Source organism: Accipiter gentilis, chromosome 30, assembly GCF_929443795.1.
Source record: "Accipiter gentilis chromosome 30, bAccGen1.1, whole genome shotgun sequence".
NCBI classification, from domain to species: Eukaryota; Metazoa; Chordata; class Aves; order Accipitriformes; family Accipitridae; genus Astur; species Astur gentilis.
The window spans coordinates 1711543-1733057 of NC_064909.1; the positions used below are offsets into that span (position 1 = coordinate 1711543).

General features: G+C 40.6%; 1 protein-coding gene across 10 annotated transcripts in view; it reads left to right on the forward strand.

Annotated features, from left to right (window-relative positions):
- DAAM2 (dishevelled associated activator of morphogenesis 2) overlaps positions 1 to 21515 on the forward strand; it is a 238949-nt gene that overhangs the window by 13785 nt on the left and 203649 nt on the right. For 8 of the 10 annotated variants that reach the window (XR_007510122.1, XM_049833706.1, XM_049833703.1 and 5 more), the window contains one exon: positions 4500 to 4636. The gene's annotated coding sequence lies outside the window, so the exon portion shown is untranslated. Of the gene's footprint in view, positions 1 to 4499; positions 4637 to 13611; positions 13919 to 21515 lie in introns of those variants that run through there. The other 2 variants (XM_049833704.1, XM_049833710.1) reach the window with 1 other exon arrangement.

The following is a 21515-nucleotide window of genomic DNA, read 5'->3' on the forward strand; positions in this document are numbered from 1 at the left end:
CCATGGGTTCACTGCCCTAGTGTCAGCTGAGGCAGGAACTTTCTTAGAGATGAATGAGGACTACACAGAAGCATGCCTGTTGCATCTTGTCAGATGTTACATCCTAGTTCTGTTACATGTTGCGTTATGAAGAGGGGGACGAGGATCACTTTATTGCATAGTGAGATGCTGTGGCACTGACAGATGCAGATGTGAATGCAGAATCAAACAGCCAGTGCTTCATACCAAAAACAGTGCTATAGAAATAAGCAGGCCCACTTGATAAGTAAGCTTATAGTTATTACATGTGGCTAAACACAGATTTGGTCACCTGTTCAAATGCAGTTTCAGTTGATCAGTATGAAAATTTGTTACAATTGTAGGTGTCATAGGGTAAGCTACCTTACATTTAGACTCATGGATGAGAAGATGCAATGCCGTGTGAATTGCATGACTAAGGATAGCTCTTTAGGGAATATAAGGACAGACTGAATCATGAAGTGATAACATAGGGAATGAATGGAGATAACCTTTAGCAGAGCACTAGGGTAACCATGACCATGTGAGGGTTTCTCTACATTAATGAGATGGAAAGGTTTAGTTGAAACTTCTTTCTAGGAAGGTAAAGGTCCAAGTCTTAAAATGTGGCCTAATGTGTCAGTGTGTGGAGTCCCAGGTGGCAAGACTGGAGACTAGGAAAGAAATATAAACACCACCAAACTGGGAAGGAACTGCAATTTGCAGGGAAACAGATTGATATAAGTTGACCCTGAGCTGTGGTGTTGCTTTGAATGAGCATGAGGCCTCCCAGAATGGGATACCTTTGAATTTGTGAGTGTTCCCTGGAAAGCACAGGGAGGACAATACTGCAGCAGAGGAGGAGCCTGATGTTGCTGTGAAATGGTTCTCCAGTGTATGATAGCACCTGCTTGATACTACCTCATTGTAGGGATGGCTGATGAGCCAGCTGAGAACTTGCGGGTCAAGATTAGTGGCCAATACAACAAGAGCAATGCTTTGAGGGATGTCTGTTATAGATTGCCTGATCAGAAGAACAAGTAAAGGAGACCTTCTTCAGGCAACTGGAAGAGGCTTATGACCACCTCAATATCTGCTGGAAGGGCAACACAGCAGGGCACAAGAAATCCAGTAGGATTCTGGAGTGATGACACGGCCCTGGGGAGAAGAGAGGTCCAGGAGAGCTAATTGATTTTCAAGGATCACCTCCTCCAAGCTCAAGAACAGTTCATCTGGATGAGCAGAAAATGAAACAAAGGTGTCAGGAGGCCTGTGTAGATATGCAAGGAGCTCCTGACTAAACTCAAACATAAAAAAGGAAGTTTACAAGAGGTGGAAGTAGGGTCAGGTGACCTGGGAGGAATATAGAGACACTGCGTGTGTGGGGATGGGGTAAGGAAAACCAAGGCCTACCTGGAGTTGAATCTGCTAAGGGACATGAAGGGTAACAAAAAGGGTGTCTAAAGGGAGACAACCTGCGAAAGAAAGATGAGGGGAAAAGTAGACCCACTGCTGAATGGTCTAGGGAACCGGTTGACAAAGGACACACAAAAGGATGAAATACTCAAGTCTTCTTCACTGTGGTCTTTACTGGAAGTACTCACCTTCAGAAATTCCAGGCCTCTGAGACCAGCGGCAAACTATGGAGCAAGGAAGACTTACCCTTGATGGATGAGGATTGGGTTAGGGAATATTTAAATAAACTGGACAAATAAACAACTAAGTCCCTGAAACCTGATGGGATACACCCACGAATGCTGAGGGAGCTGTCTAATGTCATTGTGAAGCCATTAGCTTTGAAAGGTCATGATCACTGGGGGAGGTTCCCGAGGACTGGAAGAAAGCAACTGTCACTTTTATCTTCAAGAGGGACAAAAAAGAGGATCCGGAGCACTACAGGGTGGACAGCTTCATCTCAGTCGCTGAGAGGGTGATGGAGCAAACAATCCTAGAAACCATTTTGAAACATATGAAGGATAAGAAGGTGACTAGGAGTAGTCAGCATGGATCTATAAGGAGACATTATGGCAGACCATCTTAATAGCCTTCTATGACAAGATGATTGTCTTGGTAGATATGGGGAGAGCAGCAGATGCTGTTTATCTTGACTTTAGTAAGGCTTTTGACACTTTCACCTAACATCCTCATTGACAAACTGATGAAGTGTGGGCTAGATAAATGTACAGTGACATGGCTTAGTAGCTGGCTGAGCTGCTGGGCTCAAAAGGTTGTGGTTAGCAGCAAATAGATCAGCTGCAGGCCATGCAAATGGTGTATCCCAGGGTCAGTATTGGGATCCAAAACTGTTTAACATCTTCATTAATAGCCTGGATGATGGGACCAAGTGCACCTTCAGCAAGTTTGCAGACAACATAAAACTGGGAAGAAAGATTGATAGTCATACTGCTGTTTGGAGGCACTTTAATAGGAATCTCATAAAATTAAAAAAAGGGAAATGCCAAGTCCTGTTCCTGGGGAGAAATAACCTCATGTCCAGTACAGGCTGGGACCAACCAGCTGGAAAGTAGCTTTGTGAAAAAGGACTTGGAGTCCTTGAACACAAGTTGAACATGAGTCTGAAATGTATCTTCGTGGCAAAGAAGTCCAACAGCCTCTGGACTGTATTAAGAAAAGCATTGCCAGCAAGTCAAGAGAAGTGATCCTTCCTCTCTGCTCAGCACTGGTAGGACACATCTGGAGTGCTCTGTCCATTTCTGGAGTTCCCCAGTGCAGAAGAGAGATGGACATATTGGAGAGAGTGCAACAAAGGGCCACAAAGGTGATTAAAGGGCTGGTATATCTGACATATGAGGAAAAACTGAGAGACCTGGGACTGCTTATTCTGGAGAAGACGAGGCTTGAGGAGATCTTATCAATATGTATAAATACCTGATGGTGGGGGGAGTAAAGAAGATGGAGCCAGATACTTTTCAGTGGTGCCTGGTGGCAGGACGAGAGTTTATGGGCACAAACTGAAATAAAAGAAATTCCATTTAAACATAACAAAAAACTTCTTTTAACGTGGGCATGATCAAATACTGGAACAGGTTGCTCAGAGAGGTTGTAGAGGCTCCATACATAGAGGTACTCAAAACCTGGCTGGATGCAGCCCCAGGCAACCTTCTCTAGTTGACCCTCCTTTGAGCAGTGGGGTTTGAGCAGGTGATTGCCTGAGGTCTTTTCCAACATCAGCTGTTCTGTGCTCTGTGATACCTTAATCTGTTTTTTCCTCATGACCAAGTCAAAACAGCTCAAGAACTGTGATCGCAGCTGGCACTTACTATTTTGGGTCAAGTACTATTTGGGATGTGCTGTTCCTCATCCTCTTAAAATAAGTTATGCCAGGACAAAAATCAGGAATTGTGGTGAAAAGTTTGGGGGGAGAGCAGTAGAATTGCTTCCTGTGCTATATATATAATTTGCAGTTGGGTATAGGACTTCACTCTCTAGTGTTTCTAATGTGGTATCTTTCACTAGCACCAAATTCTTACAGAGAAGGAAAAAAAAAAAAAAAAAAAAAAAAAAGAGGCCTGAATTTGCTCAATGTTGATAAACCTGTGTTAAAGTTGATATTGTTATTTCAGTGGAAAATGGGGTTAATGAAAGGAAAACAAGGCCATGTGTTTCTGTTATCCCCAAAAGAGTACAGTTTCTATGAATAATCTTAAGGTACCCATGGAGGAACTGACAATTTTAATGATGTTTCTCTTAAAACAGCTTAGTTAAATGCCATGGGAAGCAAACAAGGAAAAGGTCGCTGTAATGGTATTTCCTAAAACGACAGTACAGCAACATTTGTGGAATGTCCTGGAGCACAATCATTTGGCTTTAATAAACAATAATGAAAAAAACCACCCACCCAAACACGAAAATTAGCTGAATGATAAAAGTAAATAATTCATAACAGATTTAATCCTAAATCCTGGAAGTCATCTGTCTAGAGCAGCTGATAGAAAGAAGCCAAAGCCAATAGTTCTGTATCAGCTGAAAACAATCTTTGTATACATTAATCACACTCTGTGCAGACAAATTTGTTTCTCTATCAGTGATCACTCACTATCCATATACTCAAATTTAATGTGTAGAGTAACCAATCAACAATTCGTCTATAATGCAGATGCAATCAATGCTGAAGATATGATGGTACATGTGAGTTAGTTACTCATACTGGATTTGATTCTAGAGTGTATTTAGAGCGCCGTTGAGTGCTTCAACAAAGAAGCCTTTAAGTGTTTTCTTGCCTTTACATGCCCAAATAGTACCTACTACCTGCGTCTTCTCTTGCTTAGTGTCAAGCATGTGCTTCAAATTATTCTGGTTTAAGACAAAGTAATTTCATCAGAACACTGGAAGACCAGCCCTGTACTGGTTAACAGAGACCATACAGGAACCTCAGTACATATTTCTTCTGTAATTTCTTTTGAAAGTGAAGAAACATTGGAGATGCCTTTTATATTGCTAGAAAGCTAAAAGGAACTATTTATTTGCAATTGTTTCTCCAGAAGACCATCTCTACAGTCAAAACAGCTGCACTAACTCGTCTGAAGGTAGGCTCTTCCTACATGGTGAGGTCTTGAACTGAACACGGAGACCTACAGAGAGAGAGAAGAGCAAATTAGAAGCTACACAAATCATCCAGGTTAGTTCTAATTTGCATGTGGGGAACGGGAGAGGAATGGAATACCAGGGGACAGGATTTTAGCTAACACTTTTGTTCTCTTAAATTTGTGTGATGTTACCTACATTCACCAGGCAAGAGGCATCTGACACCTATTGCAAGGTGGTTTTCAATTTTAGAGCAAGGTTAGAGCATACAGGGCCTCACTATCCCCAATTACAGACAAACCAGGTGTGTTTAGAAGCAACATATATGCTAATGGCATAAAAATTGTAATGTCCTACCCCATCTGTTCTCTTTAGCCCATCACCATTCCAACAGAACAAAACTTGTATCCATGCTGTGCTACAAGTATTAGTCACGCTGTTACTCAGTCTGAGGGCCAGCATATTAACTTGGTTTTGATTACAATTATAGTCTAAACTGGAGGCATTTCTTGTAAGTTAGTAAATACGCTTATTGGAAATGATAGTTTAGTAACATTCTTGGGTTTATGCTCTATTTTTCCTTTCTTTCTTTATTCTGTCCTTCATTCTTCCAGAGCAGCCACCAATTAGAAGAAAACTTAGTGTTAACATCTTCCTCCTTGGTGCAATTTAGAATCCTTCAGGGTTTTAGTCTATTAAGAAGAACTTGTGCATTCAATTTGTGCATGAAGCCTAATTACACCTAATATCTTATCATTTTCAGTGTCCTTTCTATTTCTCTTGTAGTGCTTGCAGCGATCACTTACAGAGACAAAATAATGTGAAACCTTTTCTTCCCATGATATTTCCACTTTATGGGATCTGAAGTGCTGTGAACTCATGTGACCCAGTTCGCTACTGCTATGCACTCTGCAGTGATATTTACATGAGTGCAATGTGAGTGTAAAGTGCGGCTGAGTTAAGATGATGCATGCTTCACACTGATGTAAATGAGTAAACCAAGCAGCAGAGGAGTGGTGAATCAGTTGTCAGGGCTCAAGCTCGGTCATACTTCTGCTGAATTGAGCAGTAAGCTTCCTGTAGTTGTCTCCATAGGCATGATCCTGCCCCTCTGTCAGTATCCCACATAGTTCCCACAGCTGTTAGAACCTCACAGACAGCCAATACAAAAAATACAAATGCTAAACTTCGATTCTGTTATGTGAAAAAAAGTAAGTTTTGCTCACAGCTCCAGTGCTCTAGCTATGTATGAAAATGTATTCAAGAGGAACACATTTACTGCCCATAATTTTAAAGGATTACCATCTTATATTTTTTAAGTCTTTTGCAAAACTAAGTCATTATTGATTAGCTACATCCCTCAAGGTGACCAGTTTCTTCTCTAGCATGTGCTGTCATTCAGGAGCAAACAATGACTTTAGGAGCCCGGTCTCTGTGCATGAACATCTTCCATAGAATCAGGGCCGCTACCTAGTTTAATATGTCCTGCTCTCTTGGCATACGCCAAGTCTCCTTCTGGCTCAGACTAGCACGATGGAATTAAAGCTTGCAGAATCTGGGTGTGCCTCTCTTCATACCCCAGTCAACTGCTTCACAGACAGAGCAATGTAATTTTTGTCTCTAAAGCAACTCAATCTTTCTGGTAATCACACATGTACTACTAAGCATCCAAGAGAGCAATTCAGTATCCTTTGTCTAAAAGTAAGGAGCCACCTTTTGGTAGGAACATAGTCCCATTTCCAGGACTCCTAAGCATACAGGAATTCCTGTAAAGAAAGCCAAGTATTCTTCAGAAAAGTGTGTGTCACAAAATAGGACAGATTCTATGTGATGGAAATTATGTCTAAGAAAAATCAGGATGTGTTAACAGTGGTTTAATGGAGGGGAAAAAAAACCCCAAACCAACAACAAAACACCAAAGCCCCAAAACCCAGAATAAAGAGCTTGGCCATCAAGTACTGAATATAAAGGTCATTTGCAATTAATTGCTATAATAAGGTCAGCTGCCTTCCTAATTGATTTCAGCTTCTTACTAGGGGATCAGTGCTGCTAATTAGTTTGCATGTAAACTTCAGAGGACGTGAATAATCAGAGTATAGCAAGCTGCACCAACTGTAACTAATCCTTCTAGCTCTTCTGTAAAGAATACACAGTAAGTAAATGTTGTCCCCTGCCTAGCACCACAGATGGAGCCAGGATTTATAGCTCCAGCTACTTTTTTCCACTGAGATGCTACAAAGCACTCAGAAACAGGCAGAACTGGCAACCTTAAAGTCACTTTTGAAGGAAGTGAGTTTCCTAGGTGGAATGGGAGCAGTGTGATAGCTCTGTCACCAGTACTGTAAAGAAAAGGATATTTAGGTGGCAGTTGTTCCCTGCCCACTAAGCAGGTGTTTCAGGATCCATGAGTAGCCAGGTGTTTACAAAACCCCAAGGCTGTTCTAAGTTGGTATCAGAGTCTTGACATACCTTGATCAGCTTATAAACCACAGTGTCACAAGGGAAGTTTAAAAACTGCCATTATGACTTCACTCCAGTTTTGTGCTAACCAGAAATCAATGAGAGTAAAAGATCTGGCCTAGAACCTGCATCAGAATAAGAGGTGGAAATAGCCTTTGCCTTTCCCTTTTGCTTTGTATAGACATTGGTTTGATTTTCCTGGAGGTCACTGAGGTCTGTGTGTTCATAGCTAGAGACTGACTTTATTTCTGACTGTATTAATGCCCTATTCTTGGTTGGAACAATACATTTTGATCTAGATCATTGCTAATTAAATGATAGTCAATACAAAATCAGGCATTCCCTAAACACTTCCAAAACTTAAAAAAAACCCCACACCCCTCCCTGCCATGCAGCTAAACAAATCCATGCACATAAATCAGGAGAGTAAAAGAAAAAAAACCCCATACCATTCAGAGCCCAAACTAATTTTAAAATTAGTAATAGTGAAAGCCTATGTTGCAGTGCAGCCCAAGGTGATCTTTGGATTTTTTTTTTTTCAAAAAGGCAAAAAAATCCTTCTAGTGAAAAATGTTAAAGAATGGCATTATCCTGACTTTTGTTAGAATGGCTACCTAGGGGCAAGCTCACTCCAGCCCTCCTTAGTTCAGATATTTAGTAGATCTAGCCAACAACATGTGGTTACTGATGTTTGTGATTCAGATCACCTGTCTGCACCTTTCTGTAAGGTGACCATTTGCTAGAACACAATTGTTTTGTTTTGTTTTTTTAAATTATTTCTCTGGAAGATGAGAAGATCTGTATAGAATAGAAGGAAGCATTCAAAAATTATGGGGAAAGCAGAGGAAGACTCCATTTTACGAATCAGTGCCCTCTGTTTTGCTAACTGAATAGCAGAAAGAAACTGAAAGGATCTGAAGTTCAGCTGAATTTATTTTTTTTCCAAAACTGTGGTCTGCTATCCCTGAGAAAGTATCACAAATAGGTTCAAAATGCTCATAGATCTTAGGTGTGAACACAACCCAAGTTTCTTCAAGGCAGGCAAGTGAAGCCATGGTGAAGTTGCTGGCTACAAATGTTTACAGTAGTCAGGTTCTGCTAACTTCCTTTAATTGCTGGCAGATGATCAATATTTCAGTGGCAGGAAATTTAATCTAATTCTGTCTGAGTCTCTCTCCCTTGTCTTCAGGAATCTGGGTTTGAGTTGGGCTGTTATCTGAAAACAGAGTTGCACTTTCAAAATGTTTGAGAAATACCAAGCAAAACTAAAGGGAGAAATGAGACAATTCCTGTAAAATTTCCACATTTTTTTCTTTTTTTCCTTCAGTTGGAGTAATCTCTGACTTTCACTTTCTAAGAGTGTCGTGGTTTAACCCCAGCCAGCAACTAAGCACTACGCAGCCGCTCACTCACTCCCCCCCCATCCAGTGGGATGGGGGAGAAAATTGGGGAAAAAAAAGTAAAACTCCTGTGTTGAGATAAGAACAATTTAATAGAACAGAAAAGAATAAACTAATAATGATAATGATAACACTAATAAAATGACAACAGTAGTAATAACAGGATTGGAATGTACAAATGATGCGCAGGGCAATTGCTCGCCACCCGCCGACCGACACCCAGCTAGTCCCTGAGCGGCGAATCCCAGCCCCCCCCCACTTCCCAGTTCCTGTACTAGATGGGACGTCCCATGGTATGGAATACACCGTTGGCCAGTTTGGGTCAGGTGCCCTGGTTGTGTCCTGTGTCAACTTCTTGTGCCCCTCCAGCTTTCTCGCTGGCTGGGCATGAGAAGCTGAAAAATCCTTGACTATAGTCTAAACACTACTGAGCAACAACTGAAAACATCAGTGTTATCAACATTCTTCGCATACTGAACCCAAAACATAGCACTGTACCAGCTACTAGGAAGACAGTTAACTCTATCCCAGCTGAAACCAGGACAAAGAGCTTGTAAACCTCTTCTTTCTGAAGAGCAAATGTCTTTTTCCTCTTTCCATAGCTGTTGTCTGAATTGCAGCAAATACTGATGGCTTTTCTTTCGGGCTTGCATTTTCCCTTGTCAGCCAACAACTTGTGCAGACCACTCACTAAATCTTAACCAATGCAGGAGAATGGGTTATAATGGGCTTGAGAAGCCAATGAAAGAGGAGGAGGTATGAACAGGGAAAAGGGTGAAATTGAAATGTGCCATCTCCAGAAAGGTCCAAACCAACATCTTACATTTTATTATGATGTATACAGATTTGAATGTAGTTGACCTAAATTCTGTGGTGTGGGCCATTTTATAATATGGAAAACAAATCTTTTTATTTAAGAACAATTGGTAGAAGTAGTTTGATAGCTAGTACATTGATTTAAGGCATTGTCAAGGAACATTATCTTCATGTTGAAGTCTATAACTTTCATTAACTGCACAACTCCTACAGATCTGATAAGGCTTAGGTTCTAGGAACCAATTTATTTACTTCTAACCAAATTTTCTTTTTTTAACTGAGAAAATAAACCCACCAAAAATAAATGTTTGTGCTGGGTTTGTAGTGGCAGCTAACTAAAATATGTTTTTCCATGGTATTAGGAATCCTGCAGAAAAAGAAGTACACCAATAATACATCAGGTGCAAGCTAACCTTAACAACAATAAATTCTGTTGCAGTTTCTCAACTGCATGCATTCACCTGTATAAAGGCATACATGCACACACAGGTATGTACATGCATTATGATTCAAGTGGAAAACAATCTTGTGGCATTAATAATGAACACTATTTCAGATGAGCATTGTCCAGATCCCTACTTTTTTTAAAGTTCACAGCAAGTTCCCAAACTGCTGCATTAACACCTTAAAGATGTGGGTTAGGATTGAAAAGCTTCAATCTGAAATTTATATATCCCTGAATTGGAGCATGGTTCCATCCTTATTCATCAGGAATTCAGTGGGAGTGGAATCCAGCCCTTAGATCTGATGGTGTGATTTGAGCCCAAAGATAAAAATAATTTTAGAAGAATTATATTAACTAAAAGAACATATATGCATGTCTGTATTGTATTGACTATATATGCCTCATTTCAGCCCCTCAGTGACAGGCGACAGAATTTCTTGCAGCTCTTTGATAAGTAAGGATAGGGATGGTTCCATCACCATGTTACACCCAATGTCAGTGTATAGTAGTAATACTGCTCTGCATGTCACACTCAAGAGATGCTCAAAACATTGTGTGGTATTTCAGAGACCAGGAGGCATGCAGAAACTGTCTTTGTAGGAAGGGTATGAAAGTGTTGCTAGTTCTGTAGCCTGTGGTGACTGAGCTGCAGACCCTATGGCAGCACTGGGTGGTGGTGTCAGGCAAGGCATGCAGCCAAGCTCACAAAGCCATGGTGTTTAATTGCATTGTCAGATGGAGCAGACAGCCTGGCACTTGGTCTCCTCTCACAATGGGCACTTTTGTTGTTAGATTAATATACCCGTGTCCTTTTGTTTTGACAAGGGATCTAACAAACAGTTCATTTCTCCAGAGGTAGAGCAACATCTCACAGAAGCTTTTACTTTGGCGTTCTATAAGGAATCTGTTTTGAGCAACAAATAATCTGTTCATTCTTTTATGTCCCTTTTCCCTTGTCTTTTCACTCCTTACTATTAAGAGCCCTTATACTCAGATAATAATATAGCTTTTTGGTTTTGACCTCGGTCATCAGAGCCTAAAAATGCTTATAGAAATAGGCAGGTTATTTCTTTAATGGTCTTATTCCTAAATTCAGAAGGAGCTGCCTTTGTAGGTATGTTTGTGCTGTCTTGGGATGTAGACTTTACATGATACACTGTTCAGAAAGAGAAACATACCTTTTTACTTTCTTGGTAACTTTGGGATGACTTCTGGTTTTGCTGTCCCCTATAAGCTAAGACACCAAAATAGCTCCTATTAAACATCACCTCTTGTGCAAGGGCTTCTGCTCTGCAGAATCAACATTTTTGCAAACTGCAACACTTTTCAGTTTTCACTGAGGTACCTGCATTTCAGTATTTAATAATAAAAAGCTGGCTTCTCTGTCATCTTTCATCCCAAGCTGTTACTAATACAAGTATTAAATTATATAACACCAGAGTTTAATGTCCTTTTTTGTTGTTGGGGAAACAGAGTCACAGAAAGAATCAGTGATATATCTAGTTTCATTTACTGCTGACTAAATATTGGAGCATGCAGCACAATTCAAATTCTATATGTCCTTTATTTTATTTAATATACCACACATGTCTCCTACAGCCAGTAATAGAAACCAGGAGTTGTGCTGTAACTATTAGACAATGCTCTGTCAATGGAACATCCAGATGCTGCGGTGAGAGGGGAGGCAGTTTTCACATGGGATTATGAGAGGATCAAGGAGCAACATATGTAAGGAACAGCAGATATTCTTTTTTTATCTTAACATTTATGGTGGTTAGATCATTCTGGTCCAGTGGCACAAGCCTGTTTCCTGCTGGGCGCTTTCTGGTGTTCTGCATGTTCTTGTTTTTTGTGTGCAGAGCAATGGAGCATCACTCTAGCTCCTGCCAAGTCCTGGTTTCTCTCCATCAGTGGTGTCTTTGCCATTCAAACCCCCATCCACTGCAGCGCCTTATCCTGTTGCCTTGTAGACAGACTCTGCCTGTTTTGAACATATCAGAATAACCTTAGCTGATGCATTAAAGGGATGACTGGCTTTGTCTTAAAGATGAGTGTTTTGTAAACTTTTAACTAATGAACACGACATTTATCTTGGTTACACTGTATCATAATAAATAGTACAGTGTGCTAAGGTGAGAAGAAGGGAGGTAGTGTTGGTAATGTAAGCCTACCTAACCCTTGTCCCTTAGCCTGCTGCTGCAGGTTGGTTTCTAGGGCTGGATACAAGTCTCCAGAACCATGGCTGGAGGAAGGAGAGGGAAGCAAGAGAAGGAATCAGTTAATCATTCCCACCTCTCCTTTCATCTCTTCATTCCTCTTCCAATAAGAAACTGTGAGGATAGAGGGGAGAAGGGGAGGCCAAGACAGTTAGGTGGAGCTGGAAAGGTGGAGATCAGCTGCAGAAGTACCTGGCAGCAGGAGGGGAAAACACGGACTAAAGGGGCAGGGACTTGGAGGATAAGATGAAAAAAGTAGTAGGGAGAGATGCGAGTGAAAAGCGAGAATTAATAGACCAATGGAAACGTGTGAATGGAGGGGAGGATTGATGGAATTAAAAGATCCCTTCTACCGTGCATCATACGTGGTTTGCATGTGTAAATCATATAAAACTTTCCCAGGCTTTATGCTGAGAAAGGCAGGAACATAGTACAGCTCATGCTAGAGGAACATGGATGGGTCCCCGTGGTTTAATACAAAGCTAATAATGCTGAAGATTATAATTTAGTAACATGTGGCTAAATGGCTACTTTGCTTAAAGGGTAGAAGGCATACATGCCAGTAGTTAGCGGATACCTACTGAGCCTGTTTGTGAAGGACTCTTAGCATTAAAGGGCTGGACTCACCTGTTGGTTTGTACCCATGTCCTTTTACCATAGGACCATAGAAACAGAAAGACATCATGGGTAGCTAGCAGCTTGTACCCATTCTGTGCTTTTTGTGCATTGGTGTATATGAAGGCAGAGAAGACAGGACAGTGGTGACTTAGTCTCATCTTGTTTGATTTGGCCTGCCAGTTTGAAGGTGATATTTTTCCCCTGTGACTTGCTTTCTCTGGTTGTGCCATTAAATATATACATTTTTGTATATATATGACTTGGCCTTGTGATAAGTGTTGATTGGTGTTGTCATCATGAGAGTTCAGTTGTTGTAATGAAAACAAATGACTTACATGTACAGAGAGCAAACTATGTATTTCCATGAGTTTAAAAAAAGAGAGAGATTTTGCAGATGGTGTTATTATCTCTGAATTTCAGCATTACTGTTTAACAGAGAATGCGGTTTCTCCCACTGCAGACAGCAACACAGATGAGGCAGGGAGCTCCCCCATGTTAATCTAGCTATTAATATCAGATATAGTTGAAAGTGAAGTCAGAAAACAGAAAACATCCTAGAAACAGTGGTTTGCACGGGATTAAAGCTACCTGGAGAATGACTGAGGAGGAAAAACTGAGAAATGAGGGCTTTTTATTTAGTGAAGTCATATCCTCTCTACTACAAGGGAATAAAATCTCTTAAGGTCAAAATGCTCCGAGTTGCCAGGGGATATCCCTAATCCTAATGCCGCTGCAGACCGTGGGCTGGGGACAGCGTGCCACAGCGTACAGCACAGAGCACGGGGTTGGAGCAGACACACTGCATGCACCCCGCTGGGGTCCCGACCGCAGATGGGGCCCTGCGCCCACGGTCCAGGGAAACCAGCCGCTGCTGCTGTTGCCTCCTCCTTCGCAGTGCAATAATTCCCACCTACGTTGCAGAGGGTGTGAAGGAAGCAAAAATAAACAACCGCAACACCTAAAAGCCTTGAATGAAAAGCTGTGTAGAAGAGCGTTGCTCTCGTTCTCGAGGCACGTAAGAAACCGTCTGGTGTTGCGATGGGTATCGCCCGGGTTGGAGGCGGTGAGCCTGCCACCCCGGGGAGCCCTGGTAGCTCCCGGTTCGCGTGCGCTCCTGCCAGGCCGGAGCTTGTCCCTTTAAGAAAGTGCAGCACAGTAGCAGGGGCCGGCCCTGCCTCCCGAAGCCTGCAGCGCTAGAGCCGGGCTGGGGAATGGGAAGCAGTTCCTGATCAGGGGCTGAGCGAGCGCACACAGCAGCAACAGCAACGGCAGCAGCCGCCACCCCAGCTCCGCTCGCTCAGCAGCAACCAGCGTGGGGATCAGCGCTCCGCCTGGCTCCCTGACACGGGGTGGATGTTCCTGAGCACTGAGCTCAGCTGCTGTAAAAAGCAAGTAGGAAAATATACAGCTGAATAAAATTGGTAAGTCAAACTAAAGTCACATCCTCCTCCTTGGGCTGCAGTTTTCCAGTCTCTTAATTTGTAATGTTTTTTGCAGGCCGGTTTTTTATTGTCTTCTAAGCAGAGCAGCTGTGAAAACATGGAGGCAAAATAAAAGTGTAAAAAAACCTTTGAGGATTTGTCAGCATTTGTGCTCCTATTTTGAAATCCTCTTTCCACATTGACGCTTTGCTGCAGGAGTGGGGAAGGGGAAACCAGCAAGTGCTTTTGTATGTGGGGGGAAAGAAAGCTGGTAAGAGTTGTAATTGGCTTTTCTTGTGCGGATGATTAAAGAGGGAGATTTGGAAAAAAACCCCAAAACAAACAAACAAAAAAACCAACAAAACCCCAACCTTTCAAGAAGCTTGAAATGATTTGTCATTTACTTTTCCAGAGTAAAAAAAAATATCTTATGTTAAACAGTTTTAAAACGCACTGGGATGTATGCAGCAGGAATAAAAATCTTTATAAAACTGTATTATCAGTAGAAATCTGGATGCCAAAGCATTGCCGAGCAAATGTTGTATATGTTTGTTTAAGTTTAACTAAACACATTGGCAGCTCTGGAAGAGCAGAGGCATTAAATGCCATGTTCTCTGCAGCGGACAGAGGGCGGTGTTGCTGCATCTGGCATAGTCCTCCCTGAAACGGGGAGGTGGTAAAATTTCAAGTGAAAAATCGCATAGAGGCAAGATGTTTTAAACAATTAAAACAGAAATTGTTCACGCATGCAGAAAGCTACAGTATATAGCATCGAGTCAGAGCAGCCAATGTTTTTAATTTTTGTTCCCTTAAGTTGTGGAGGTAGGTTTTTTGTTTGTTTTTAAAGTGATGATCTGAATTATAAAGAAAAATATAAATTCTGTTGATCAGCTTTAGAAATTACAGCCTGGTTATGATCCTGTTATATTTTCTGGATTCTCTTGTGGTGTCGGCCTGGATAAAGAATGGGAGGGAAAGTGTGGAATCTCTTGACAGAAATGTCACTTCTGTAATGGTGTGGGAGGTGAGGAAGAACTCTCACTCAGTGTTGATCAAGTTGCAGGCTGGAGTTAGACATCTGATATGGGAATGTATCCTTTGTATCCAGCACAGATGTGTAGCAGAGGTTGGAGATCTATAAGCTGAATAATAAGACCTGTAAACCCTAATGACTGAACTGCATATTGTCAAGTAGTTTGGGGAAAGGGAGAGGGATATGTTCAGGCAGGCATACAGCTTGCTTTATAGAAGTTCCAATACCACTATTGGTACAGGAATCTGATAATTGTGCCATATTCTACCCATATATAACAAAGAGTCAAATATATACAAGAGATATAACAGACTGTCCTTACCTTTGTGTGTGTATACTTGCTTTTGCGTATCCTGGTGTGTATAATAATATTCTGCTGCTTTGTGGAGTAGGAATTTGGATTTCCTTGAATCATAGGCTTTAAAAGGAACGCAGACATTATTTAACTAGTGCAGTTCTATTGTGAGAAGAGAAGGATCAGAGCTGTCAAGTTCCCATCTGATACGACCTCTATTAGAACTTGATGTTTCTGTTGTGACCTGGGGCTTTGGTTGTGCCTTGAAAAACAAGATGTTTCTACCTGGCTTTGTTCCTGTTAGTCACAAATCACTTGCAGTGGACTGGAAAGATTTGCAGGTTTTGAGTCCTCTGATGTGAGACGTGCTGGGCAAAGCAGATTACAAGAACTGAATGAGCATATGGAATGCAGTCATTCAGACTCCCAATTATTATACATCATTGAAAATTTTAGACTGGTACTACCTCTGCTGAATCAGTAGAGTATGTGAGCAGAACTCAACTTTCTTACTTGCAAGAGACAGGTAAACAGTTATTGTGAGGCAGTGCATCCTCAGGATATTAGTCGTTTTTCAGGAAAAAAATAGCCATTTCTTTATACTCCTTATGATTCATTAGACATCCAGGTATGAATGGCCCTTTGAAATGATTTACTGGATCAGAGGAAAGATTTCCCTTTTCAGTTCATCTCTGAACTAGCAGGCACTAGTCAAATGTCTGACTGCTCCTTCGGTAACTTATTGAGGAATCTCTTTCATTTTCCTACAAGCAGACTATTTGATGGGATTACTCAGCGGTCTCCCATGTGTTGTGCAGGACATGCTGGACCCCTGGGCAGTGGAGCAAGTTCATTGAGAATGATACGAGATATCAGACATCCTGAGACACATTTCACCCTAACAGATGCTTGTCTTGGTAGGAGGCTAATTTATTCACTGAAAGTATGTCTCCTCCACTGTCACTGATGTTCAGCTAAGCTCTTATCAGTTGCATCTCCCATATATTTAGTTTGTCTGCATGACATGTTTAATATGGTAATTGAAGTGATTTCAGTTCAGTTCTCCTACTTGCCTATATTTCAAATTAAAGTCTTTGCTTCAGAAATGGAAAAGACAGTTTGATGTGCCTGATCCTATTTTTACTGTGTTGTTTGGAAATTCACTTTAGTATGTGTTTTACTTTGCTCCTGAGTGTTTTTCTTTGAGTTACTTTGTACCTGAGAGTCCACACTGTAAGTCTGTCTGTGGCTGACGCTGAGGTCATACAGTTTACTCCTGCAGAGTCTCCAAACCATTAGCTTAATTTGACATATGTGTGTGATATTTAAAATGTGAAGAAATCCTCCACCTATATTTATGCCAAACTAAAGAAACAGAGCTTCCTTGAGTAGCTTTTTTTCATTAGAGACTGCTCTTTTTACCTGCCAGTAGATAACTTACGATGTTGACAGCGCTATAAATTCTGTGCTTGTCATTGGAGTGCTTGTCTACTACTTGCTTACGTTGACAGTAAGTCTGCTGACTGAGTCTAGCCAGAGCAAGACTTACGGTTACTCAACAAATTACTGACAGTTTGGTTTTTAATATTAGTTTTGGTCATTGTTTAGTAGAGCTTCTTGTTCTTATTGTCAATTCTTCTTTGAGCAACTTATCGTAATGTACTTAATGAAGCCTACTGCAAAATCCTTTCTCTAAGAATGTTTCTGAATGTTACCACAGGTTATGAAGGCTTGTGATGCTCACATAGCTGAGATGAATCTGTCCTTATTCTCTGTTGTAGGTAAAGCCTCTTTTTGCTTTATATAACAGAAGCAGGATCCCCAATTAAAAGCTCAGTTTCATATCAAAGACTCCCTGTGCTGTAGTAACCTGCCTTGTTCTTTGAGAACAGATTTCATAGATGATTTTTCACACTGAACAGTGATAGATGTGGTGTTATCTCTGATTTATTTGCCTGTCTCTACTTTTGCAGTCATTTGGAATGCCACGTTTTCCATTATACAAGGGATATGTTTATCAGCATAAGTGGAGACCTCTCAAGTCATCCTGTGCAACATCAAAAAATGTTGACTTGCAAAGAGGATGAAGGAAAGCAAATAAGATTTAATAGCTCTGAAGGTGGAGATGGAAAGGAATTATTGCAGGAATAAGTTCCCCAAAGAATAATTTCAGTGGAGTAGATACCTGTATGCAGCTAGTCCTAACTCTTCCAGACAGACTACATCAGATCTGCCAATACTCGTGTGCATGAGCATCCTCTGAGAAATTAATTTATTTACATCTTCAAATATGTACAGCTGTCATCTTGTGTCTGAGACACTTGATGACTGAACTGTTCCTTTTTCTTATCTGTAGTTCCAAAGTTCTTTTCTTAACCAGATTCATCAGAATCCTTGGAAAACTTAAATCTCTCTTTAATCTCAATCCATTATTGAAAGTATTATTTCTTAAATGTAAAAAATAATGAACAAGAAGTCTTTAAAAAACTCTTAGGCACTCAATGAGTTTAATTATACTTACAAAAACATGGTAGTGACCTAATATATCATTAAATAATCACATTTAAATACTGTACTGACCTTGCCAGCCACTAAATCAAAGCAATGGCGCAATCCCTTTTGTTTTCTTTGCTACACCCTGAAACCTCTGAAGTAATCTTCTGAGCACTTAGCAAAAGTATGTATCAAGCTGATGTGTTTTGGAGCATGAAATAGGGGAAAGAGGTAGGAATTTCTAGGTTCCTAGGGACTGAAAAAGACCCTGCTGAGATTCCCCCCTTCCTTTTTTATAATCAGATAAGCACAAGAGACCATGAATTGTAAAGGTCCCATATGAGAAAAAAAAGACAAAGTGGCAGCTGGCAGTGTTGTTATTTAGTACAGGCTGCACTTCTCAGTGCATTCATTGGAAAGGATAAGTTTTGTACTCAGGGCTGTTGCTTACCATCTTGTCAAATTGTCCTTTGTGGAGCGGGGGGGAGGTAACTGATTCACAGTGTAACTGCTGACTTTTAAAGTAGAGCATAGAGCAAAAGCAGTTATGAAGCCTTCGTCTGCATTTTTAGTTTCCTGCTCTCATGCATTGTTCTATATGAGAAACTTGACATGGTGAGAAATGCAGATGAGCAGAAGAACCATCAAATAATAAACTGTCTTTTATGCCATGTGGTGTATAACGCAATAACCAGGTGCAGCAAGTAGGCCAAGGGCACCCTTTGTAACTGCTGTTCCTAGTTCTTTTCACTTGTGCTTCACTTTTCTTTTTTTAAATGGGCATTCTGTCATATAGCCAATATGATGTGTTAGCCAGATTGTGTGTCTAGCTCTGCAGCCTCTTTATAGATGTATCAGGACCTGCAACTTTACCTACAACTGGCATGATCATATAGCTGTGTTTATTTTGAAATCCACTGAAAGTACATGGAGAAACACTGTAATTTCATTTCTCCAAGAGAATCTTTTCCAGCAGCTGATGAAACCCAAGCTCATGTCAGATGAAGAGCTCTTGTGTTATTGTTTTCAGTTAATTAAAAAAATAAACGCCAAATCACTTACAGTAGCAGTTTTATAAATACTATGTATGTGCCTGCGCATGTATGTGCATGCCTACACTAGTGCTTCACTCTCGTGTTGACAGCTTGTGCCTTTGACTGAAGGCTGGGCATTATAATACACTTTCAGGTACAGGATTTGGTGGTGCAGGGATACAGGGGATGGATGGAGGATTTAGTTTTGGTTTGTTTTGTGTTGGTTTTTTTTTTTAATAGATCTTACTGCAGCTGAAGCAGACCCAAAATAAAGTAAAAGCTTCAGTGTTTGCATCCAAATGGTAATTTTTTTTATTTTTATTTTTTTTTAAGAAAATATGCTTAAGGCTCAATTTTATCTTCTGGTAGGCAAACAAAATATTTTTCTGGCAATTTGGTACATTACTAAAATGAAGAGTAACTTGATTAGCACACACAAAATTGGCACATTTAAAAGGCAGGAAGCTGGGTTTGCTTGAATAGAAAGGTGCACTGACAGCTGGGGCTGAAGTACATCTTAGCACCCACATCTTTCTATTGAGTGCAGATCCCTGTAAACTGAAGGATTATTATCTTTCAAAAATCTTGAACAGCCTTACAGGTGAGTTGGATTTCTTTTGTTTCCATTTTAGGAAGGAAAAATTAATTTACTTTGGGTGAAAGCTGTTAAACTGACAGTCCTGGAAGACCGCAGTCCCATTGATCAGCCACAGAACAAGTGATGCCTTGGGCCGTGGCTGAGCCAGCTTCCCCAGTGCCGCTCTCTAGCTGTCTGTCTTGGTCCAGTCAGAGAATCAAAACTGAAGTTCAGCATCTTTCCATTCAACTTCATTTTTTTGGGGGGCAGCATTGTCAGATTGCCAACAAAGGGCTGACTAGTTAGATTTGGGATGGCTTCTTCTGTAATCTGTTTATGTTATGCCCACAGATGTCCTTGTGATCTTTTTGTTTCAGGTGACAAATAATACTGTGGCAAACTTGCTCACTTATCGAGATGGCCTTGATCAATTCATTTCACATGAGCAGCCATCAAATGGGAATGTTTTTTTGCTCGTTATCCAGAAGGGATTCAGCCTAGTGACCTGGTGGAAGGACATACTGTATTCCATTACCAGCCCTGTGAATCATTCAATCGCCTGATGCCCTTTTTCAGTACTCCAGTTGGGTTACACAAATCCTGTGTTTTTAGGCTCTGCATTCTTTGCCTGATTCAGAGGCCCTTTGGAAAGTTGCATGTGGGCATTTGCATTAAGCTCATCTAGAAGTCAAAGACTGTGCATTGCAGATGCTTTCTTTCAGACTGGAAGGTAGGACAGAAGGACTCTATGACAGTGGCACAGAAGTTGTGGTAGTACCCACAAGGATGTGTAGTAACTTTAGCACAGACTAAACTTTTGGGCAGGATATTGTATTTAAAAAAGAGATACTGTTTTTAAACATTATGCAAACTTTGTATTTTCATGTTTGTATGTATGTCTTCTTCCCTTTTTCCTGAGATTTAAAGAATAACTGTCTTTTAATCATATTCTCTAGGGAAAAAAAAAATATCTTTCATTTCTGTCTATAGAGCACTTGATCATAAAAGTATGTATTTGTACTGGAAGCTGTTTTTCACTCTTTGTGCTGGTTATTTTTAATTACACGTTACTCAGGTTATAGAGTGAAACTTGGCCAGGTAGTTCAAACTTCCTGTTTCTTGTTCACTTTACTAACAGTTCTTTCATTGTCTAATACTGTACAGCATTAGGGTTGGAAGCCCTTCAGGGATTTTTTTATATTGAACAACCTTTTTTTTTTTTTTTTTTGCTTAAGAAAATACCCAAGAACAAATTATGAGTTCTTGATATTAGGTTTTAGTCAATAATGTTGTGCTTATGACAACCACCCAGTGTCATGCTTAAGGTGGCTGACTTGTAGGTGAAATTAAAATGGAAAAATGAAAATGTACTTCAGCCAAGTTATTTTTCCCTGTTTCATTTATCTTTTCAAGACACCATTAGCTGGAAAGAAGGCAACTACTGCAGAGCTTTGACTTTGAGTACAACAGAGAACAAGAGACTGTGACTGTCAGGGTTTGGAGAGTTATACTCATGCTTGCTACTTTGACTTCCTTCATGTCCCACGGCCCAGACAGTGAAAATAGCTCGGAGTTACATTTTCAGTTTCTCAGCCTGAGAACCAACTGACATTAACAGTCAGACATTTAATGTGCAAAATTATTTAGGAAAACATAGCATCTCGTACCTCAGCAATATTTGAACTCGCTTGAAAGTCTTGTCTCTCATCTTTACTCGGCAGTTAACAGAAGTCTTTCCATATTTCAGAAAGATTTGCTAATCTGCAGGGTGCTGTAAGACGCTTTATTAAGAGAAACTTTTTTAATGCCCTTGCATGTTTTAATGTTATTTTTGGGGAAACCAGTAAATTAAGTAAATTTTTAGAAGGAAAAAAAACCCAAAAAACAAACCCTACAACTTAAAGGGTGGATTGGAAAAACAGCCATAATGCAAGTACCCTGTACTTAATTTACAAGCCACTTTGACTCTAAAAAAAGTGCTAGACCAATGGGGGACCAGTGCATCATTCTCAGCATTCAAAATTTATTGCAGGACAGCACTCACAGGGAACTGGTGGGTTACCAAATAGGTCTAGTGACTCTGCTTCTGAGGACCAGTTTGTATAGGGCACAGCTGAAAACCCACCGAAACAAACCAGCAGCACCAAAAGAACTTTCTGCATTAA